Below are 25,590 nucleotides of genomic sequence, written 5' to 3'. Positions count from 1 at the left end.
TTTCCATCCCACAAAAGTCAGAATCAAAATCAAAAAATAAAAAGGCGCAAATGTTAAAGAACTCTGTCAAGGTGTCTTTTGTGCACTCTCTACGAGCTCCAATTGCTGTGCTTATTATTTCCAAAAAAACAAAAAGAGCTTTATTGTATGAGATCCATGGCACACAGATAGAAACTAAGGATCAGGCCGGTAGACATTTGGAAATATCACTTGTTTTGATGATTATTGATAATTCATATTTCAATCGTAACAATTATTTTAAGTGTCAATGTTCAAATAAATATCTGGTCTATTGCATCCAATACGTTAAAGGAGAGCAGTAGGATGTTAGGATTGCGTTCATGCAAACTATTGCTAATATTGGGAACTGCTGATGAGAATGCATATACAAAAGTGCAGGAGTATGAGGCCATTATTTTTTTAAAATGTATTTCATTAGGGATTTGGCACACAGACCTTTGCAAGCATTATTATATGAATCATGACATAAATAATAAAAGAACAAACAACACAACCAGAAGATGGACATCAGATGCAACAATCTGGTTAGCATTGACATTCATACATGATAGTTTCCAAATTGTGCTCCATGTTAATAATAACTATTTTTACAATTACCTGAATTTGCAAACCAGACTAAAGGCAAGTAAACGTATACTCTCTGCCTTTACCTATAAATGATATATTCCTAAGATGATAAATCTATACAATTCTAGCAACATTTTCTGAAACCCGGGGGAAAATGTTCTTCCCATCACCGAACAATCATTAATCTCGCCATAATAATAGCTATACAAATCAATCACAATGAACGTCTTGTTCCACCCAATATAAGTGTAACTCCCTTCAGTTTAATAGATAAATAGAGCATCTCAGATATCCTCTCACTATTTGTTTCGCAAAATATCTGAAAATCACAGCATTCTTAGGACAAATGACATCCGAAATTTGGCATCCCACCAGGAAAGCATACATTCAATCTGTCTAAAGTATAATAAAGCCTGCATATTAATGTATGCACTGATATGTTTGTTGCAAGCAGATTCTACCCCATTTGCATGGGGCTGCCTAAGAAAAGCTTGGTATAGATAAAAACAAATGCTTGAGGCTAACATTTATATTTGATTTGTATTTAATTTCAACTCTATTCCCTTTTAATAATTCTGTATGCTGTGATGTTAATCCGTCCATTGATATTGTTGTTGTGGATATTGCTGTAATTATGTTTTTGTTGTGTTTACTGTTGGTTTATGTTTTTTTATGCGAATAAACTTTGATGATGATGATCATGATGAGGATATTGCAATTGAAATGTACTGAAAACCAACATCCGTTTAGAGTCTTGTATTTCAGATTGAACTAATTCCTAAATATTAATAACTGGAAATATGGTAATGCCATGAAATTAATGATGCTTTATCCTGCACAATAAAACTACATTAGATTACATTTTAATATTGAAATATCCCACCTTTGCTGAAAAATGACTTTATACAAATCATAATCTCCCAATGATAGTTTAAGGGCTATGAAATAACATATAACCCGACTCCTGACCCATGAACCTTAAAAAACATTGAAATTAAGGAAACTGTTTTTTAAGTTGTTCACATGAAAACAGAACCATTAAACAGGTGACCCAGAAAAGTCAAGCTATATACATTTTGTATTACATTTCCAGGACTTTACTGAATCCAGAGATAGTTCTTAAGGTACATTTGGAGTACTGTCATGGGCTGTTATCGCCGGCATTCTGTGTGGCTTTGTTTGAGACATTTGGACTCACTCTACCGGTGTTCCCCCAAGATGGAACTGAGTGTGCGATGAAACGGTCTAGTCGTTGCATGTTCCGCGCATCCTGACTTCCTGGATGGCATTATTAGCAAGAGTTGCCAGGAAAACAGTGATTCACTTCTATTGTGCAAAACGCTCCATAAGTTCATTCTTTCGCTGTTACTCCTTCTGTGTCACCCCTGCCATTAATCCTTTCCTTGTAGAAACTTACAATCCACATAGGGCATCATGCTTTCCTTCCAGCATGTGTGATTTAGCCAGACTACCCACTACTCTTCACGCAATGGAACGAGGAGGCCAGCCATATACTAGAGTCCATGAGAAAGCAGATCAAGGGAAGCTAAAGAACCAAATTCACCAGAGAAGAACACTGCAGGATTCCCATTTCCTCTCCGAACGCTGACAGGGTTTTCTTCTCAAGAGGGTTTCCCTGGGCTCCCAGCCTCTTAGGATGCTGAGCTTTCTTATTGAAACTAGATAACAGGGAAGAACATGGGGGCTACTCACTGAATGTACAACCCTGCTGAATTCCCAAGGTTAGTCCTGGTTGTGTTTCATTTTGTATAAAACAAAGTTTGTGATAGGTATTCATGGTTTTTAGCAGTACAAAGGTGCTGCAAATTGTCAAAATTGCCAAGATCAAAAGAATTATGGGAGAAATAAACTCAAACCTTCAAGATGGTTCCTACACTGTGTCATGCTGGGAGTAACAAAATAATTATAGGGCATTTGGTTACTACTCTTTCTTAAACTAGTTGACACACATTCACAAGGAGAGATCATTAATAATGTATTAAAATTCATAAACAGATTTTTACATCTTCATTGTAAATGAATAACATGAACATATAGAAGAACATGTTTTCAGAAATACATTTCAGTTTTCAAATTGTATATGGATATTTGTTCTTCACATTTCTTTTTAAAAACTTTGCATGCATGGTTCGGGCTCTGCCACTTTTCAGAACTTGAATAAGAAAAAATATAAATACATCATATATGTTCATTTCATTTATATTACAGATCTAAGAACACATACTTCAAGTAGAAACCAAGACACTCCTTCAGGGACTGCCCCTATAATGAACCAGATTTTCAAAATTATAAAAATGGCAAAAATGTCAAGGAAAGACAATCAATTTAAATTTGTGAAAAGAAATGTATTAGGATAAAAGGTCTCTCTTTCTCATTAATGCATGTTAAACAATACACTGTAAAGGGTCATAAAACACAGTTAATTAAATCTAACCAATGAATTGATACTTCTCTACAGACAAAGATTGTACACAGTACTCTACTCAGGATGAGTAGTTAACATTGTTTAAATAGGTAGAGTTCATAGAGGATAAATGCTTCAAATTAATCAGTAACAGATTGATGGTTGTTCTGTAGTAGATGAGCTTGGCCGGTTTACCCACTGCCCGTTTTGTGAATCACTCCCTTCTACAGGTGTGTTCCTGCAATTAAGGATGTGGAGTATAATTAATGTCATGCTCAACTAAGGATTATATATGGGCTAAATACAAATCAATTAAGAAAATCGGTCTCTTAGGTACCAACACGATGGTATGTTGTATTGGGTGACAACAATGAGTACGCTGTCTGAGTTGATCTGTATGCGTTCATTACGTTGGAGGGTTATAGACGAGGAAAGGGGAGGGATGTTATATGCTGATCTGATAAACAACACTTGTATTAAAAAGGCAAGTACAGTGTACTACCACAGGGGTTAATGGAGTAGTGGCACTCACTGTATTTGCATCTGTTGCACTGGATAGAAGTATTGAAGGCAGCTTGAGCGGAATACCACTCCAGTAATTATGTTAAGCGGCTTTCACTCGCCGTCCTGGAAGTCTGTGAAAAAAGAGGAAGTATGTGTCACTCGTTCCACTCCTTTAAATTATTCTTATATAACCGAAACGGATACAATAGGGTTCCAGTAGTGCTCTCCAAGTGTGCTAGACTTTCAAAGACTTACCTATCGTTCACTGGTAAATGGGCCTCAGCGGTACAGGAGGCAGTCCGCAAGCAGCCTCTGTCCAGCAGTAGCCCATATGTTATGTTATGTTATGTTATGCTATGTTATGTTATGTTATGTTATGTTATTTTACATTTATATAGCGCCTTATATACCATTGGTATGGTCTGAAGGTGCTGGTAGGTTGAACGCCCTTGGGAACCGAAGTTCAGATCAGTAGAGGGAATAGAGCGAGTCAAAGGTGCGTATGGGCACCAGGTATTTGTGCAGCTTGTGCGGTATTCGTGTAATAGCTGCTTCTTAAGGGTAGGTGTGGTGATTGAGGGTCAGGAATATGTGTTCGTTCTGGCAGGATTTATCCAGACTGGATGTGGCTGTGTTAGGCCTGAGGAGAACGCCTGGCTGGGGGTGTGAAACCAGAGTTATGTGGAGTATGTGGCGGTTGTTGGTATGAGAATAGTTATACCGAATGGTGTCATAGTATCTATGTGTTCTAGTTGAGTGGTGGTGTAAAGGAGAGAGTAAGCATATGGTGGGTTATATGGTCATTTGAACGTTTTCTACATTCCAAACCATACTATGTACTTTACAACATCCGTTCCATGCACTCCTATCCACCCAGTCTCTTCCCCACATTCCGGTCTTCTCCACGCAAACTTGCATTCCAGTTCACCCTGCGCGTTCCAGTCTGCCCTGCGCGCTCCAGTCTGGACCACACATGCTCTACGTAATCAACCGCTCTACGCAACTTGTCCGCTCTACGCAGCACGTCCATTCGCTCCAGGCACTCCTTCTCTCCAGGCACTCCTTCGCTCCAGGCATTCCTTCGCTCTAGGCACTCCTTCGCTCCAGGCACTCCTTCGCTCCAGGCGCACATCCGCTTTATGCACTCACGTCCTCTACGCACTCATCCCCTCTACGCACTCATCCCTTCTAAGCACTCATCCCCTCTACGCACTCATCCCCTCTATGCACTCATCGCCTCTGCGCACTCATCCCATCTATGCACCCATCTCTTCTGTGCACCCATCCCCTCTGCGTACCTGTCCCCTCTGTGCACCCATCCTGTCTGCGCATTCATCCCATCTGCGCACTCATCCCCTCTGCGCACTCATCACCTCTAGGCACTCATCCCCTCTATGCACTCATCCCATCTACGCACTCTTCTCCTCTGTGCACTCTTCTCCTCTGCCCACTCTTCTCCTCGAAGCACTCTTCTCCTCTACGTACACTTCTCCTCTACGCACTCTTCTCCTCTACGCACTCGTCCCCCCTATGTACTCATCATCTCTATGAACTCGTCCCCTCTACACACTCGTCCCCTCTACGCACTCGCCCCTCTACACACTCATCCCCTCTATGCACTCTTCTCCTCTACGTACACTTCTCCTCTATGCATTCTTCTCCTCTACGTACACTTCTCCTCTACGCATTCTTCTCCTCTACGCACTCTTCACCTCTATGCACTCTTCTCCTCTATGCACTCGTCCCCCCTATGTACTCGTCATCTCTATGAACTCGTCCCCTCTACGCACTCGTCCCCTCTACGCACTTGTCTCCTCTACACACTCGTCTCCTCTACGCAGTCGTCCCTTCTAGGCAGTTGTCCCCTCTAGGCCATCCTCCCCTCTAGGCAGTCGTCACTTCTAGGCACTCATCCCTTCTAGGCACGCATCCCTTCTACGCACTCATCCCTCTATGTACCCCTTTTTTCATATGTACTCACTCGCTCATATGAACTCGTCTGTTTCATATATCTGCCGGCCTTGCCCACTAGTCTGTTCTATGCAGTCCTTTGCTCTACACATTCTTCCGCTCAGCTCATCCATCCCACTCCGCTCATCTATCAGTTCCTCGCACTCTGCATGCATTCTGCACTCATCCGTTCGACATGCTTATCCGTTGTACGCACTCACCCGGTCTGTGTAACTCATCCGCTCTAGGCGTTTGTCCACTTTAACCCATCGCGTCTACTACACCTTCATCTGCTCTACGCATTCACCCACCCTACACAATCATCTGCTCCCTGCACTCACCCGCTCCCTGAACTCATCGGCTCCCCACGCACATCCGCTCTCCAGACTCATCCACTCTCCACCCACATCCACTCCCCACTCTCATCCACCCTCATCCACGCTTCACCCTCATCCGCTCTCAACCCTCATCCACTCTCAACCCTCATCCACTCTCCACCCTCATCCACTCTCCACACTCATCCACTCTACACACTCATCCACTCTCCACACTCATCCACTCTACACACTCATCTGCTCTCCACCCTCATTAGCTCTCTGCACTCATCTGCTCTCTGCACTCATCCGCTCTCCGCACTCATCCACTCTCCGCACTCATCCACTCTCTGCACTCACCTGTTCCCCACACTCATCAGTTCTATGCATCTATGCATCCGGTCCCCGTGCTCATTCGCTCCCCGTGCTCATCCACTCCATGTGCCTAAGCATCCGCTCCCTGTGCTCGTCCGCTCCCCGTGCTCGTCCGCTCCCCGTGCTCATCTGTTCCCGGTGCTCATCCGCTGCCTGCGTTCATCTGCTCTCCCGCTCATCCGCTCCTCGTGCTCATCCCCGCCTTGTGCTCTTCTGCTCCTCGCGCTCATCAGCTTTATGCACTCCTCACTTTCCACGCATTTAACAGCAATATCCTGTTCTACATATTCATCTCTACACTCATCTGTTCTATACCTTCATCTGGTCTATACACTCATCCGCTCTATACACTTATCCGCTCTATACGCTCATCCGCTCTATACACTCATCCGCTCTATACACTCATCTGCTCTATACACTCATCCTGTTTGCACATTCATCTTCTCAGCGTTCTACACATTCTTCCGCACTCACCCGGTCTACACACTCATCTGCTCTACACACTTCTGCATTCTAAGCACATCTCTGTACTTACGCACTCATCTGCTCTACGCATTCATCTATTCTGCACACCCAGCCGCTCTACACAGTCATCCGCTCAACATATTCATCCGTTCTATACACTCCTCATATCTATACACTAATCCGATCTACACACTCATCTGCTCACCGCATTCATCCACTCAGCGCATTCAGTGGATGCTCACCGCATTCATCCACTCAGCGCATTCATCCGTTTTACATGTTTCATCGGTTCTAACGGTTCTAACGATTTCATCCACTCCATTCACTTCCATTTCATTGATTTAACTTTTGTACGATTTATTCTTATTATTCACTTCACTGCCTTGTTCTGACTTACTCGTTCTATTCTGTTTGTCTTTTTAGTTTATATTAATGGTTATTAGATGTCGATTTCTTGCATCTGGTAGTTTGTTGGATTGGTGTCATAGAGATGCTTTTATACTGTTTGGGTCATTTCGCGTACGGGTCGGTTCTAGGGGAAGAGCCAGGTTTTCAGCAGTTTGCAGAAAGACATTAGATCCTCAGGCGGATGTGGGGTGGGAGTGCGTTCCACAGTGTGGGGGCCAATGCTGAGAATGATGATCCGCCTAACCTGACTGAGTTTGTCTTAGGGATGGCTAGGAGGCCGGCTGAGCTTGATCTTAGAGTGCGTTGAGGGTGATAGGGTTTTAGCTTGTTTTGAAGATATTGAGGTCCGGTTTTATGCACTGTTCGATGGGAGATGCATAAGGTTTTGAAAGTCACCCTTCGGGCCACTGGAAGCCAGTGCAGAGTCTTATGGGCCGGGGAGATGTAGTCTCTTGGGCCGAGCGCAAGTAGCAGTTTGGCTGCAGCGTTTTGTGCCCTTTGAAGTTTATTCAGTTGGTAAGCGTAGAGTCCGAGGTAGAGAGGCTTTGCGTAGTCGAGTCTTGTTATAACAATTGATTGGACCGCGGAGAGTCTGTTGGGAAAGGAGAGATATGGAAAGATGTGCCTAAGGGTTTTAAGGTGGTAGTGGCATGACTTTGAGACGTTGTTGACTTGGCGCGAGAGTGTTAGGTCAGAGTCAAGCGTGCATCCAAGGTTTTTCATTGCATTAGCGGGGGTCGGTGAGTTGCACATGGCGGGAGGCCAGGGTAGTGGGTCTGGAAGAAGTTCGGTGTTGCCACATACCATGATTTCAGTTTTGGAGGGGTTTAACAAGAGGTGGCTTTGGGTCATCCAGAGCTCTATGTCAAGGAGGCAGGAGGCGACGTCAGGTCGGGAGTTGGGTTTTGAGTTCAGGAGTTTTAGAAGTAGTTGAGTGTCATCAGCGTAGTTGTAACACAGGATGTTGTGTGAGCGAATTATTGGTGGGAGGGTGATCAAGTAGAGATTGAACAGGAGGGCAGGATAGGCATGCTCCTTGTGGGACTCCCGTGTCGACTGGTCGGGATTGGGAGGAATAGGTGGAGAGTATCGTTATTTGGTACCTATCTTTGAGGAATGAAGCTATCCATTTAAGAGCGGTTCCATGAATTCCTAGTGAGTGGAGGCGGTCAAGGAGGATTGAGTGATTGATCGTGTCGAAGGCGGCGGATAGGTCAAGAAGGATTAATGCGGCGCATCCCGCGGAGTCAGCCATTATTTTAAGGTCATCCCAGATTGAGGTTAGGGTGGTTTCGGTTCCGTGAAGGGCTGTGAAACCTGATTGTGCAGGGTCCAGGAGATTGTTGGCTTCAACAAAGGATTTAGCTGGGAGTAGGCGGTTCGGTCAATGAGTTTGGCAAGGAACCTCGTGTTTCAGATGGGGCGGTAGTTGATGGGCTCGAGAGGGTCGAGGGAGGTTTTTTTTAATAGAGGTTTGACATGAGCCGTTTTGAATGCATCGGGAAGATACCCGAGGAAAGGGAGTCATTTATGATGGATCTTGGTGTCCTCCTGCGCATGTGGAAGCAAATATTTCTTTGAGGGTTGTGGCCGAGCAAGGGCCTATCGGGGAGCCCGATGGTTTGCGGGCAGATAAAAGTTTGAGAAATTGGTCTGGTGATATTGGACTAAAGGATTGAAACGTTGGTTGCGTAGTGGTCGCAGGTGGTGAGTTGGCCGGAATGGGGGGAGGGTTGCCTGGTGGATGTAAGAGAGCCAGTTTGGTGGTTAGAGCATTTGTTCTTTCGAGAGCCGTGGCGTAAAAGTGGAGAGAGAGTGAGTCGCGCAGTGATTGAGAGGGGGTCGGGACGGTCGTAGTGCATGTTGGTTTGGTGAATTCGGAGATGATTTTGTACAGTTCTTTGCTGGGGTTTTTGCAGTTTAGGATTCGGGAGTTGTAGTGGCCTTTTTTTGCTTTCCGGATTTCGGCCTCGTACTGATGAAGGTGTTGGGCCAAGGTGGTACCGTTCTCCTGGGATTTGTCTTTCTGCCATTTGCGTTCTAGGTATTTATATAGTTGTTTAGTGGTTTTAAGCACAGGTGTGAACCATCTAGGGAACAGGCCACGACGGGCTGATGGTTTACAGGAGGGTGTGAGCCGCATTAGTGAGGTGTTGAGCCATGAGTCAAAGGCGTCGGGGGTTAGTTGTTTATTGAGTTGGCAGGTGGATGGTGGAGATTGGAGGAGTGCGTTGGCTAGGTCAGGAACGATTGTTAGTTTTTTACAGCATTTGCGTAGCTTCAGAGGTTCGGATTCGAGTACGGGAAGGGGGTTGGGTGAGAGAATGGCGAAGAAAACAATTAAATGATCGGACCAGATGATAGGGTTGGGGAGGTTTAGATGTATCCGGTTGTGGGAGCTAAAGATGGCGTCAAGAGTGTGTCCTTTATAGTGAGTCGGGCCGTTTATGTGGGGTTGGAGATTAATTGCGTCTAGACCGTCAACCAGAGAATGTGTCATAGGGTTGGTGGGGATGTCAAGCCATATGTTGAAGTCTCCAAGAAGGGTGAGGTTGGGATAGTTTAGTTGAAGGGTGGCAATAGAGTCGCAGAGGTTGTTTGAGAATTGTCTATCATAGCCAGGGGGTCTGTAAATTATTAGGAAGCTGTGTGAGAGTGACGGGGAGAGGGATAGTTTAACGAGGAGTGATTCGCAGGCAGGAATGCAAGGTTGGTTTTCGGTGATTGAGGCGTGGAAGTGAGACTTGAAGACGAATGCTATTCCTCCACCTCTAGAGGGACGGTTAAGTGGGATGAGGGAGTAGTCAGGGGGGAAGGCTTCATTGGCGATCGGGGCGAAGTCTTCAGAGTACCAAGTTTCGGTGATGAAGACCAGGTCTGGTATGTCAGAGGCGAGGAGCAGTGTCTGTTTTTTGCTACGGATCGGGCATTAAATAGGATGCAGTTCACTTTGGTAGGTGATGTTGGTGTCAGTGCTGGAGCGCAAGGATGATGGGGGAGAGGGTGGAAGCTAGAGAGTGGGATGGAGAGGGGTAGGGTGGTTGATGATTGATGGAAAGAGTGGGCGAGCAGAACAGTTGGCGGGTTTCGGGTAGGAGTGGGTGGATGCGTGTGTTAGGATGATTGGGTTTGGACCGGGGAATTTGAAGGTGGGGTGTGGGCGGTTTGGGGTTTCAGTTGCAGTTGGTGAGAAATCGAGGGAGAGGGGTTTTAGGAAGGGTGAAGTGAGGGGGGAAGGTGGTGATTGGGGAAAGAGTTGGTGGATCAAGACAGGGGAGGCAAAGAGTGCTGAGAGATTGAGGGGGACCAGGTGCGTTTCCTCTTTAGTGACATTGTTGTGATTGGCGTGTGAGAGAGGGCAGGGGGGGTCAGAGGGGGAGAGGGCTGAGGCTTCTGTTCTTGCTAGTGCTAGGTGAGCCGTTTTTAGGGAGGGGAAAGGGTGTGGTCATGAGGGGACGATGTGGGGGTTTGTGGGAAAGGTGGAGGGGGGATGGTTGAAGGGTGGGGTGTGCCCGGAATGATAGTGAGTGGGCATGATCAATGTCGGCTGGTGGGTGATGGGGTTCAGGAGAGCAGTGGTCTTGGGGTGGTTGGCTTGCCATTGTGCACCTCTGGCTTGGTGTTTGGATAGGGGAAAGGTAGGGGATGGGAGGGAGGGTGGGATGATTTGGGGAGGGGGGACGGGAGGCGAGGCGGACCGGAGAGGAGGGTGGAGGCGGTCCATGGTGGTTGTTTCCGGCAAACCCTGGTGGAGCGGGTGCAGTCATGGTTAGCACAGGCTATTGGGGGTAGTTTTAGGTGCAGCTTACACTTTATTGGACTTTATAAGTTCGGCTATCACTGGGTGAGATTGGTCTTGGTTTCAGGGTTCCACTAAGCAGGGTGATATTATTCACTTATTCTAGGTTTTAGTGTACTAGTTTGTATTAGGTTGCAGATATTAGGCCGGATTTGAGGTGTAGTTAGACCTTAGTGAATGCTGATTAGGTGGCCTATTTAGTTGCACAGTTACGCTGTTGGGTAGGCTCTCTTCTAGTAAGCTGGAATACAGGTAAGATATTAGGGAGAAATTGAATGTAATAACACCCCAGGTATGGTTTTAGGTCAACTTTTAAGTGCAGTTCTGGAGGGTTTTCTAATTGTAGTTCTAGATTCAATGTGTACGCTATTAGGCACACTTCTAGATTCAAGCTAGGGGCGCTATTGGCCCGCTTCTAAATTTAGGCTTTGTACACTTCTAAATTCAACTTCATGGAGAGACTATTGGGGATACTTCTAATTTCAGCTTTCACAAAGAGGCTATTGGGGACACTTCTACATTCAACTTTTCACAGAGGCTATTGTGTACACGTCTAAATTCTACTTTCGCAGAGAGGCTATTGGGGGCACTTCTAAATTCAACTTCATGGAGAGGCTATTGGGAATACTTCTAATTTCAGCTTTCACAAAGAGGCTATTGGGGACACTTCTAGATTCAACTTTTCACAGAGGCTATTGTGTACACGTCTAAATTCTACTTTCGCAGAGAGGCTATTGGGGGCACTTCTAAATTCAACTTTTTACGGAGAGGCTATTGGGCACACTTCTAAATTCAACTTTAAAAAAGGGGCTATTGGGCACACTTCTAAATTTTACTTTCACAGAGAGGTTATGGCGGACACTTCTACCTTCTACTTTCACAGAAAGGCTATTGGGGACACTTCTAGGTTCAACTTTTCACAGAGGCTATTGGGCACACTTCTAAATTCTACTTTCACAGAGAGGCTATTGGGGACACTTCTAAATTCTACTTTCACAGAGATGCTATTGGGGACAGAGAGGCTATTGGGGACACTTCTAAATTCAACTTTTCACAGAGAGGCTATTGGGCACACTTCTAAATTCAACTTTAACAATGAGGCTATTGGGCACACTTCTAAATTCAACTTTTCACAGAGTTTATTGGGGACATTTCTAAATTCAACTTTTCACAGAGGCTATTGGGCACACTTCTAAAATCAGCTTCCGGCAAGAGGCTATAGGGCACACTTCTAAATTCAACTTTAAGAAAGAGGCTATTGGGCACACTTCTAAATTCAACTTTTCACAGAGGCTATTGGGTACACTTCTAAAATCAGCTTCAGCAAAGAGGCTATTGGGCACACTTCTAAATTCAACTTTAAGAAAGAGGCTATTGGGTACACTTCTAGGTTTAACTTTTCACATAGGCTATTGGGCACACTTCTAAATTCTACTTTAACAGAGAGGCTATTGGGGACAGAGAAGCTATTGGGGACACTTCTAAATTCAACTTTTCACAGAAATGCTATTGGGGACACTTCTACGTTCAACTTTCACAGAGAGGTTATTGGGGACACTTCTAAATTCAACTTTTCACAGAGAGGCTAGTGGGGACACTTTTAGGTTCAACTTTTCACAGAGGCTATTTGGCGCACTTCTGAATTCTACTTTCACAGAGAGACTACTGGGCACAGAGAGGCTATTGGGTACACTTCTAAATTCAACTTTTCACAGAGAGGCTATTGGGCACACTTCTAAATTCAACTTTAACAATGAGGCTATTGGGCACACTTCTAAATTCAACTTTTCTCAGAGTCTATTGGGGACACTTCTAAATTCAACTTTTCACAGAGGCTATTGGGTACACTTCAAAAATCAGCATTTTCACAGAGTCTATTGGACACACTTCTATTTTCAACTTTTCAGAGAGGCTATTGGGCACACTTCTTAAATCAGCTTTCGCAAAGAGGCTATTGGGCACACTTTTAAAATCAGCTTTCGCAAAGAGGCTATTGGGGACACTACTAAATTCCACTTTCCACAGAGAGGCTATTGGGGACAGAGAAGCTATTGGGGACACTTCTAAATTCAACTTTTCACAGAAATGCTATTGGGGACACTTCTACGTTCAACTTTCAGAGAGAGGTTATTGGGGACACTTCTAAATTCAACTTTTCACAGAGAGGCTAGTGGGGACACTTTTAGGTTCAACCTTTCACAGAGGCTATTTGGCGCACTTCTAAATTCAACTTTAACAATGAGGCTATTGGGCACACTTCTAAAATCAGCTTCCGGCAAGAGGCTATAGGGCACACTTCTAAATTCAACTTTAAGAAAGAGGCTATTGGGCACACTTCTAAATTCAACTTTTCACAGAGGCTATTGGGTACACTTCTAAATTCAACTTTAACAAAGAGTCTATTTGGCACACTTCTAATTTCAACTTATCACAGAGGCTATTGGGCACACTTCTAAAATCAGCTTTCACAAAGAGGCTATTGGGCACACTTCTAAATTCAACTTTTCACAGAGTCTATTGGGCACACTTCTAGTTTCAACTTTTCACAGAGGCTATTGGGCACACTTCCAAAATCAGTTTTCGCAAAGAGGCTATTGGGCACACTTTTAAAATCAGCTTTCGCAAAGAGGCTATTGGGGACACTACTAAATTCAATTTTCCACAGAGAGGCTATTGGGCACACTTCTAAATTCAACTTTAACAAAGAGGCTAATTGGGCACACTTCTAAATTCTACTTTCACAGAGAGGCTATTGGGGACACTTCTAAATTCATCATTTCACAGAGAGGCTATTGGGGACACTTCTAGGTTCAACTTTTCACAGAGGCTATTGGGCACACTTCTAAATTCTACTTTCACAGAGAGGCTATTGGGGACAGAGAAGCTATTGGGGACACTTCTAAATTTAACCTTTCACAGAGAGGCTATTGGGGACACTTCTAGGTTCAACTTTTCACAGAGGCTATTGGGCACACTTCTAAATTCTACTTTCACAGAGAGGCTATTGGGGACACTTCTAAATTCTACTTTCACAGAGATGCTATTGGGGACGGAGAGGCTATTGGGGACACTTCTAAATTCAACTTTTCACAGAGAGGCTATTGGGCACACTTCTAAATTCAACTTTAACAATGAGGCTATTAGGCACACTTCTGAATTCTACTTTCACAGAGAGACTACTGGGCACAGAGAGGCTATTGGGTACACTTCTAAATTCAACTTTTCACAGAGAGGCTATTGGGCACACTTCTAAATTCAACTTTAAAAATGAGGCTATTGGGCACACTTCTAAATTCAACTTTTCTCAGAGTCTATTGGGGACACTTCTAAATTCAACTTTTCACAGAGGCTATTGGGTACACTTCGAAAATCAGCATTTTCACAGAGTCTATTGGACACACTTCTATTTTCAACTTTTCACAGAGGCTATTGGGCACACTTCTTAAATCAGCTTCCGCAAAGAGGCTATTGGGCACACTTTTAAAATCAGCTTTCGCAAAGAGGCTATTGGGGACACTACTAAATTCCACTTTCCACAGAGAGGCTATTGGGGACAGAGAAGCTATTGGGGACACTTCTAAATTCAACTTTTCACAGAAATGCTATTGGGGACACTTCTACGTTCAACTTTCACAGAGAGGTTATTGGGGACACTTCTAAATTCAACTTTTCACAGAGAGGCTAGTGGGGACACTTTTAGGTTCAACTTTTCACAGAGGCTATTTGCCGCACTTCTAAATTCAACTTTAACAATGAGGCTATTGGGCACACTTCTAAATTCAACTTTTCACAGAGTTTATTGGGGACATTTCTAAATTCAACTTTTCACAGAGGCTATTGGGCACACTTCTAAAATCAGCTTCCGGCAAGAGGCTATTGGGCACACTTCTAAATTCAACTTTAAGAAAGAGGCTATTGGGCACACTTCTAAATTCAACTTTTCACAGAGGCTATTGGGTACACTTCTAAAATCAGCTTCAGCAAAGAGGCTATTGGGCACACTTCTAAATTCAACTTTAACAAAGAGGCTATTGGGTACACTTCTAAATTCAACTTTTCACAGAGTCTATTTGGCACACTTCTAATTTCAACTTATCACAGAGGCTATTGGGCACACTTCTAAAATCAGCTTTCACAAAGAGGCTATTGGGCACACTTCTAAATTCAACTTTTCACAGAGTCTATTGGGCACACTTCTAGTTTCAACTTTTCACAGAGGCTATTGGGCACACTTCCAAAATCAGTTTTCGCAAAGAGGCTATTGGGCACACTTTTAAAATCAGCTTTCGCAAAGAGGCTATTGGGGACACTACTAAATTCAACTTTCCACAGAGAGGCTATTGGGCACACTTCTAAATTCAACTTTAACAAAGAGGCTAATTGGGCACACTTCTAAATTATACTTTCACAGAGAGGCTATTGGGGACACTTCTAAATTCATCATTTCACAGAGAGGCTATTGGGGACACTTCTAGGTTCAACTTTTCACAGAGGCTATTGGGCACACTTCTAAATTCTACTTTCACAGAGAGGCTATTGGGGACAGAGAAGCTATTGGGGACACTTCTAAATTTAACCTTTCACAGAGATGCTATTGGGGACACTTCTACGTTCAACTTTCACAGAGAGGTTATTGGGGACACTTCTAAATTCAACTTTTCACAGAGAGGCTATTGGGGACACTTTTAGGTTCAACTTTTCACAGAGAGGCTATTGGGCACACTTCTAAATTCAACTTTTCACAGAGGCTATTGGGTACACTTCGAAAATCAGCATTTTCACAGAGTCTATTGGGCACACTTCTATTTTCAACTTTTCACAGAGGCTATTGGGCACACTTCTTAAATCAGCTTTCGCAAAGAGGCTATTCTGCACACTTCTAAATTCAAATTTTCACAGAGTCTATTGGGCACACTTCTAATTTCAACTTTTCACAGAGGCTATTGGGCACACGTCTAAAATCAGCTTTCACAAAGAGGCTATTGGGCACACTTCTAAATTCAACTTTTCACAGAGTCTATTGGGCGCACTTCTAGTTTCAACTTTTCACAGAGGCTATTGGGCACACTTCCAAAATCAGCTTTCGCAAAGAGGCTATTGGGCACACTTTTAAAATCAGCTTTCGCAAAGAGGCTATTAGGGACACTACTAAATTAAACTTTCCACAGAGAGGCTATTGGGCACACTTCTAAATTCAACTTTAACAAAGAGGCTAATTGGGCACACTTCTAAATTCGACTTTCACAGAGAGGCTATTGCGGACAGAGAGGCTATTGGGGACACTTCTAAATTCAACTTTTCACACAGAGGCTATTGGGGACACTTCTAGGTTCAACTTTTCACAGAGGCTATTGGGCACACTTCTAAATTCTACTTTCACAGAGAGGCTATTGGGGACACTTCTAAATTCAACATTTCACAGAGAGGCTATTGGGGACACTTGTAGGTTCAACTTTTCACAGAGGCTATTGGGCACACTTCTAAATTCTACTTTCACAGAGAGGCTATTGGGGACAGAGAAGCTATTGGGGACACTTCTAAATTCAACTTTTCACAGAAATGCTATTGGGGACACTTCTACGTTCAACTTTCACAGAGAGGTTATTGGGGACACTTCTAAATTCAACTTTTCACAGAGAGGCTAGTGGGGACACTTTTAGGTTCAAATTTTCACAGAGGCTATTTGGCGCACTTCTGAATTCTACTTTCACAGAGAGACTACTGGGCACAGAGAGGCTATTGGGTACACTTCTAAATTCAACTTTTCACAGAGAGGCTATTGGGCACACTTCTAAATTCAACTTTAACAATGAGGCTATTGGGCACACTTCGAAATTCAACTTTTCTCAGAGTCTATTGGGGACACTTCGAAAATCAGCATTTTCACAGAGTCTATTGGACACACTTCTATTTTCAACTTTTCACAGAGGCTATTGGGCACACTTCTGTCGGGGGGGATTCTGCCGGGGTCGGCCGGGCCGTCCGCAGACCTCCGGGCAGGGAGGCCCCAACTCCTCCCGTGTATATCTCGGATCGAGACAGAGTATGAGGCACACACAAGGAGCAAGGCAACTTCTGTCGTTTATTATGCAAACGGCAGGGATGGGTCAAGGAGCGCACGCGTTCGTCCTGACACACACACAATAGTGGGGCTCGCAGGCCCTTTTTACTACATTATGACGCGCTACTTGCGTCATTCCAAAAAGTTACCAAAAGAACCTATCGCCACTCTTGATTGGTTGCTCGAGTGGTGGGGTTAGTATAGTACGCCTATAGAGAATGATATTAGTGGTTAAGGTGTAGTCAGGTGGTATATCTGGGTTGTCCCTACAATTAGATACATAAGAATTGTTACATGAAGACCCCTGAGGATTGGCTAACGTTACTGACGTCTGAGATAAGAACCTCATGTTCTGATTGGTGCATCCGTGAGCTCCCCAGCCTGGGACCACCGTTGTTCCCAGCACACGGTGCACCTGTGGTTGCAACAGTGTTTCAATATGGGTACGTGCAGGCAATGTGAGGATTTATTCATAGGTGGGAGACTGACCGTTCCCACTGTAGCAGGTGTCCATTGAGCCTTTCAAGTGTGTCGGCCTGCGTCTCGTAGCGAGGTACCCAGACGCCTTTTCTCTCCTGGGTTTTGGCATCTCGTCAGGTTCGGCTTGGTCACGTGGGGAGGGACCGTGTTTGAGGCATAATTCTGCACAATTAATATTGTTTTTCCACTGTATGTCTGGTTTAATTTGCAGATATGATTTTAACATTGGTACGTGGAGTGCGAGGTTGCAACATCGTGCCTTTGAAGATTTGTTTCTTGACTGTGGGTTTGCAACAGTACGACCTTGGCTAGTTGCTCCACTGGGTTCTTTCTGCAGGCTCAGCAACCTGACTTTTGCTTTGTTAATGTCCACGGGAACTCTTGCTTGAGGCCTACTTGGGCCTGGTGCACGAGTAATCCATTTAGTGCATGGATGCTTTAGGTTATAGTGGCATACAGTTTCATGGCCAGTATCGTGTTTCCATTATATCTCTCATGATGGTAACGGGTTTCAAGAGAAGCGTGAGCAAGCGTTATAAATGAGCTCATGGTGCGTCTTGCGTTTCTGCATTCTGAAAGCCTATGTAAAAATAATAAAGATGCACGTCCGTGAATAAGCCTGTCGCCTACGTCAGAGCACTGAGTATGTTCTTCGTGTAGATTGGTGTGGAAATGTTCAGCGTGTATAATAGTTCAGCGGTGCTTCCCGTTATCTAGGTCGTCATGGCATCTCTAACGATGTGTAGATTTCAGTCTAGTTGGTCCGTGCCGCAGGTGTCGGCATGGCCAGTGCGGGCTGTTGGGCAGGCAGATGGACACATCCGTATGTTTCTGTACCAGGGTATTTGGTCATCTGGTAAATGGGCAAACTCTTCTCGTGGCGGGTGTCTGGGCCGCGACCCTCTAGGCCAAGCGCGAGAGGTGAAGGACGGGAGTCTGGTTTTCCATTCTCCCACTTCAGTCCCCCCTCTGGTCGACTTGTCGACCACAAACATATCCTTCTCGTTATCTCCTCTTACTCTCCATATCTTGGTTATCCCTCCGAGATGTCCATAATGGTTTACGTGATCTTCAAATGACCAATACATGTATTCGCATGTTCCTCCAGGAGTACAGTACACCCATCTTCCTATGTAGCTCCTAGGGTTCCTTGGGTTCTCGATCTTCACTGATGGTGGGTCTAGATGATTGGCGATGATTTGGGTGCGCAACTTCTCCCTTTCGTGTATTATCACACCTGTGTGCTGGCCGTCATCCGCTGGCATCAAGGGGTGCATTCCCACCATTTCCAGCAACTCATCAGTTGAGCGCGCCTTCCGGGCTTTCCAAAATCTAATTATTATCAGTGCAGCTCCAGCCAAAATAGCACATCCCACTATTATTTTCAGTCCATCTGACAGCCAAGATGGCATCCATGACCATAATAGTGAAAACCAGCTTTTATCCTTGTTTACGCCGTTACTTTCGTCCATCATTTTGGAGTGCATCTGGGCCAATTGTGAAACTGCTTCTGTTAGTGTACCATTGTCGGCATCGTTGGCAGGTATGAACGTGCAGCATGATTGTCCTATCTTTGCACAAACTCCTCCTTCCATTGCTGTGAGAAGGTCCAATACATATCTGTTCTGTAGTGCTACCATCCTTACAGCTCGCAGCTCCTCTTTAATTGCGTTAAACCCATTTACTGTCGAATTTATGGTCATCATTAGTTCCCATCTGGTTATTTGCAGCCATTTTGCGTTTGCGTATGCCTGCAGTCCCGGATGTATTATTGAGGAGAAGAACATTGCTGCTCTGCTGAATAGTCTGTGTTCTGGCGGTATTGATGTTAGTTCCGTTTCCGACCTTCCCCACAGATAATTTCCTGTTAATGGCTCTCCTTGTCTTTTTCTCCTGTTTAGGACAGTATCATTGCTGTTGGTCCTGTTTTCTTGCTCCTTCTGGAGTGGTGCAGATCTCTTTCTTCTCCTGTCTCCTTCATCCATTTTCGGAAATTTCGCCACATCGACATGCTTCTTAGGTACCACTAGTGATGGTACATTGACGTGTACCATTGTGCACACACCACTCCACAGGGGAGGCAGTGTATGATATGCCTTTTCTCCGCAGGCCCAATAATGGTCCATTATTACTGCTGTTCCCGCTCCCCCCTCAGGTAACTCCATCACACTTGCACAATTGGTGTTATATCCCACGTCCACCTCTCCTTTATGCTGGTAACATACTTTGGGCGCAGTCAATGGTAATATAGTTATCGGGTCTTCATCTTCTTCTACCCACGTGAGCATTGGTACATACTTGATCCATGTCGTCCAACATCGATGATTGTGTGTCTCGATGGTTGAGATAGTTTCTTTTGTTACCATGTTGCTGCCAACCACTCCTATCTCCCAGCTGGTACCCAGGAACACCTTTCCTGTTATCGTCAGTAATGGCCTCTCCCAGCATCCTTGTTTACCCGGAACTTCCGTGGCGTACCAATCACATGGTAGATACTGCAGTGTTACCTTCTTTGTTTCTCCTTTTTCAGGGCCACTTGTTATGTATCTGAATGCTTCAGCATGTAAACTGGTCTTGTGATAACTCAGATAGGTCTTGAGGAAGTTGTTTTCATATGGGTATGAGTCTCGTGTTTTCCATGTCATGTGCACTACTGTTCCTTGGAATCTTCCTTTCGTTTGGAACAGGGCCAAATATATTATGCACTGTGCTGTTTTTTCATCTATTTCTGTGGCAACAAATGTTCGTGAAGCGCTCATGGCGTATGGTATTAATGAGCAAACGTAACAGCTATCCTCAGTTGTCTGCTTACCAATGCGGGTCATGTGCTGGTACCATATGTTGTTTGTGACGTGTGCTGAATCTTGTACATAATTATCAATACCTTTATTGTCTGAGTATGTGCTGCGTTTAACTTTATTTCGCTTTTGTTCATTGTTACTGTTACCACCTGACGTAACACCTGTTGCAGCAGGGAGGTGGGGTACATTAGGTTTGGGTGCAGCAAAAAAACTCATAGCATAGCTGTACTGCCATACAGAGGCAGCCAAAACTCCGGTGATCATAAAAATCCCTATTATTTTTATTACATATGCTAACCTCACCGACATTTTTGCTCTTACCTTGCTGCAGTCCTGGCAGCGTATTCTTGCGACGTTAAAGTTGCCCGCCTAAAAATTCTCAAAAAGTGCTTGTTATTAAATGTTAGTTTTGTTTCATTAAGCTCTCCCTATCAAATAGTCATTCAGTGCCCAGGTGAAGAGTTGCTCCCATGCTACTCTAAGTGATCGGTCTCTCAAGACCGGCAAGTATGGGCGGAGGTGGGGCATGTAATTTTCTATGGCCAGGAGGAAGGCCGTGTAGTATACACGTACCCTTTTCTTTTTTAAGTATGTTGGCCTTTTTATTTCGTATACAAATTGGTGTGACAATTCTTCTGGGTAACTATCGTCTGGCAGCACCATCTACGCCTGCACACTGAATTTGTTAGATAACTTTTCTTAACAATACAATATTACGCAGCTCCTGTATGTGCGAGAGAAAAAGAGAACATTCACGTGTTTACATGTGTATTGGTGCAAGCGAAGTCCTTAGTTTTTATTACAATTGTATTTAGTAGTCAATGGGGGGGGGTTTGCTCAGATGGCGGGAGCAGTTTTACTCTTTGAACGTGTGACCATGGGGTGGGCAGTGTGGGGATCACCCCCTTCTTCGTCCGTTATTCTCTCCGAGGGAACAATTGGGTCGTTGTCTGTGGTTGTGTTTTCTTCCGCTGCCGGGGATGTTGTTGGCGTTTTTCCAATGGACCTGTCGTTGGCGCTGGGGCGGGTCTGCAGTTTGTAGATTTTTACATCATGCAGGTGGTTCCACGCACGCTTATCCTTTAGTTTTACTGCTCTTGTTGATACGTCCTCTACTAAATGGGGGCCAGTGAACCTCTGCTGGTTCCACCTTCTATTAAAATTTCGAAGTAGTACGTGGTCACCTTTGGCAAGTTGGCACAAGTTCTCCTTTCCCAATTCTGTATTTTCGTCTATTTCTTGGTTGCTGGTGGACCCGCCCCGTGTGCGCTCGAGCTGTTGAGACACAAACACAACGCTAGTAATCAAAGAAGACACATATTGATACATTTCATCACCTAACACATTCGCAGAACTTTCTTGGTCGGTGAATGCCCTTGACGTTGGTGTTAGGGGAAGGCGCATTTGGCGTCCAGTAACCACCTCGTGTGGGGTGAGGTGGTGGTCGGACCCTGGCCTGTTTCTAAGTTCGAACAGTGCTAACGGAAGGCAATACAACCAACTTTTCTTTGTTGTTTGCTGTATTTTAGCAATTGCCTCCTTCAATAGGCCATTCAGGCGTTCACATACACCATTGGCCTGTGGGTGGTACGCACATGCAAATTTGTGTTTAATGTTCAGTAGGGATGTGATATGCTGGAACATTTCATTTGCGAAATGGGGTCCGTTGTCTGATCTTAACACCTCGCACACTCCCCACCTGGGGAATACCTCCCTTACTATAAATTTGGCTGCTCTAAACGCATCAGGGTGTGAACAGGGCCCTGCTTCGATCCACCTAGAAAATGGGCATACTACTACTATCATGTATCTATTGCCTTGACAAATGTTGATCATATCAACATAGTCAATGTGGAGGTGCCGAAAAGGTCCTTCTGGTCGGGGTATGGTACCTCTTATCACCTTTAAAGTATGACCGGCCGTGAACTGTTGACATGTAAGGCAATTGCTGATAAAATTTGACACATGGGATGTTAACTCGGGACAGAACCAATCTTCTCTAATTCGTGCTGCTATTATTTCTTTGCCTGTATGGGCAGGGTGATGTAATTGGTTCAAGGCGGTATTTAACAATGCCAATGGTATTACAACTTTCCCAGTGCCACCCTGGCGCCATAGTGCGTCGGTTGGTGACATTGTGCATCCTCTTTTCACCCATACTTCTTTTTCGGCCATTGGTGCAGCCGCTTGTAACTCCATAATCTGGGTGGCTGGGAGATGGGTGTACCCTTCTTTTATTAACATCTCCCTCGCTATTCCCCTCCCTCTCCCTCTCTGTGAGTCTGTGGGGTTCCATATCTCACCAAAATATGCAGCATATTTTGCATGTGCGTCTGCTGCTGCATTTCCTTTTGATATATAGTCTTCTCCATTGGTGTGTGCTGTGCATTTTACTAGGGCTAGTTCTTGGGGATCGTTTATTACTTCAATTAGTTCAGCCAACAAGAGGGCATGTTGTACTGGAGTGCCGTCAGCTCTCCTAAACCCTCTTCTTCTCCACTTTGATAGCCCTGAGTGGACAGTGGATGTAACATATGCACTGTCGGAATATATAGTAACTTTTTTATTAAAACTTTCCTTTAGTGCCAATATGAGTGCAACCAGTTCCGCCGCTTGAGCAGAGTAATGCTGTGGTAATTGTACACACTTAATAGCCACACACACTGGCGCTTCCATCATTTGTACTACTGCTGCCCCAGTCCTCCTTATCCCGTCTCCTTGATCAATAGTTGATGACCCATCAATAAACAAAAGCTCACCTCCCTCTAGTGCGTTTTCTTCAACTTTCCTAGTACATGAGTACATCTCAGTTACTTGGGTGCAGTCGTGGGCGTAATCTCCCTCTTCAATTACTTCTGCTAAGAACCTTGCAGGGTTAACCGTGCTACATCTAACAATTGCCAGTTCAGCTTTGGACAAAATAATCTCATAACCTGTTGCCCTCTGTGTCGTCAGTGTGGACTTAGGTTTATTCAATATCGCAAATAGTGCATGTTCTACAAATAGTGTAGTTGGACACCCCATAGTTATTGATGATGCTTTTTCTACTGCAAATGCAGCTGCAGCAAGACCTTGTTCGCAAGAGAATTGTCCTAACATTATTGGATCTAAGTGACCGCTGTAAAATGCTACTGGTTTATAGCCCATGCTAGTCTTTTGGGCCAATACTGCTTTCATTACTGCTGAGTCGCAATGTGAAAATATAAAAAATCGTCGCTCATAGTCTGGGGATGCTAGTACTGGAGCAGTTGATATCGCTTCTTTTAATTCATCAAATGCCTCCTTCATTTCCATAGTCCATCCCAACTTTTTCTCCCCTTTATTTGCTTCCTTCAAACCCTCAAGCAGGGGTCCTATGTAAGAGCTGTAATCAAATACCCATGCTCTACAGTAGTTGCACAGTCCCAGAAATTGCTGCAGTTCTCTTACAGTCTGTGGCACGGGAGTGCCTGATATTGCCTGTGCTCTTTGTGGTGCAATCCTTCTTCCATATTGTGATATCAGTTGGCCAATGTAAAGTACCTGTTCCTGACAGTATTGTATCTTTTCCATGTCTACCTTGTACCCCTTTTCAGCCAATATCGTCAACATTTTTAATGAGTCCTCTCTACATTTATCTTCATTTGTACTGCAAATTATTATGTCATCCACATACTGTAACACTGTGCTTTCCAACTCAACGTTACCCAAATCCATCTGTATTACCCTATTGAAAATTGAAGGTGATTCACAATATCCCTGTGGTAATCTGGTATGTTTCCACTTCCTATTTCGGTAAGTGAAGCTTGTCAAGTCTTGTGAGTCTGGGTGTAATGGTATTGAGAAAAAAGCATTTTTAAGGTCAATCACTGTAAACCGTGATGCTTCTGCTGGAATGCCACACAAAATTGTGGCCGGGTTTGCTGTTACTGGATACTCTGCTTCTACTATGTTGTTCAACGGTCTGAGGTCCTGTATGAACCGCCAAGACCCTCCTTTAGCCTTGCGCACCGGGTACACAGCTGTGTTGCATGGGGATTCTGAGGGGACCAATATGCCATTGTTTATAAGGGCTGTTATGGTTTCGTATATGCCCTCATCTGCCTCTCTTGACAATGGGTATTGTTTCACTCTTGGTAGTATGGCACCCTTTTTTAATTTTATCTTTACACCCCCTATGCTTTTAATGCATCCTACATCATAAGGGCTAATAGTCCATAATGATTTTGGCACCTTTGACATATCTTCTTTAAAAAATGGGACTGGTGTGCCAGCGGGTGCCTCAAGTGCCATTGCAATTTTCTGTGCCACTTGTTTGTGAGCCACTGTTAGCCACATTTCTACACTCATCATGAACACCATTTCATTTTCCTCCTTTTCTTCTGAAAACAACTCTTCATCTGACACCTGGGTCAGCCTACATCCTTCTGCTAGTGCTATCACCGCCCTCCATGCTCTCCCTTCTTTATCTTGGGCGTGCACAGCAACATAATCAGCTGTTGCAATAATGCTCTCAATGTCCACTGCAATGACCTTCCCTTCCAGTTCATTAGCTGGTGTTTCTGGTCGGAATAGATAGGCTGCTGGTCTCCTCCATATTTTCCCTCCTATCCCTGGCATCCATGCAAATGCCATGTCTGTTCCGTACTGGAATAGCTCGCCGTCTACCGGCTCCGCCCTGATCGCTATCTGTCCACAGTATGCTTGCAAAATCTGTCGTGCTGCAAGCATGTTAATCCCTGGAGTAGAGCAAATTATGCCATCCTCTGTAAAGGAGATCGTCATATTTAATCTGTTCATTATGTCCCTCCCCAGTATGTTTACTGGTGAGGCACTATAATACAAAAGTGGTACTGACAGATCGTAATCTCCAATAGATAGCGGAACGTTATCAGTAAATGGAACCAACCCTTTAGCCCCAGAAAACCCTTGTGTGTTCATGGCTTCGCCTGACATCTTAAACTTACCTTCCCTTATGCAAGACCGGGTTGCCCCGGTGTCAACAAGGAATGATAATTTTTTGTCACCTATCGTTACCTCTATGCGTGGCTCCTCCGCACTATTAGGTGTTACTGACAGGATGGGACACACCAAGGCCGTCTGTGGGCTGTCCTATTGGGGGTACAATGACTGGCCATTCCCTGTGTAAGGGTTGTGCCCCAACACCGTCACCCCACCCAATTGCGTTCGTTCAGGTTGTGGTGGTGGTTGTATTAACGCTGCACCAGTTACTTGTGGCAGGTATTGTTTTATTTGTTGTTGTGGTAGGGAATAGTGTTGGTCACTCCCTTGTGGTGACATCTGCTGTGGTTGTATGCCCTGCTGTTCTTGTGATGTCCTATGTTGTGCTTGTTCGTTCCATGCTGGTGTTCCTGGCCTGACCCTGCATGTACGTGACATGTGTCCTAATAGTCCGCAGCTCCAACACACGGGTGGTTCCC

Source organism: Ambystoma mexicanum, chromosome 3p (genome assembly GCF_040938575.1).
Source record: "Ambystoma mexicanum isolate Mex_15411 chromosome 3p, UKY_AmexF1_1, whole genome shotgun sequence".
NCBI lineage: Eukaryota > Metazoa > Chordata > Amphibia > Caudata > Ambystomatidae > Ambystoma > Ambystoma mexicanum.
This window is presented reverse-complemented; position numbering follows the sequence as displayed.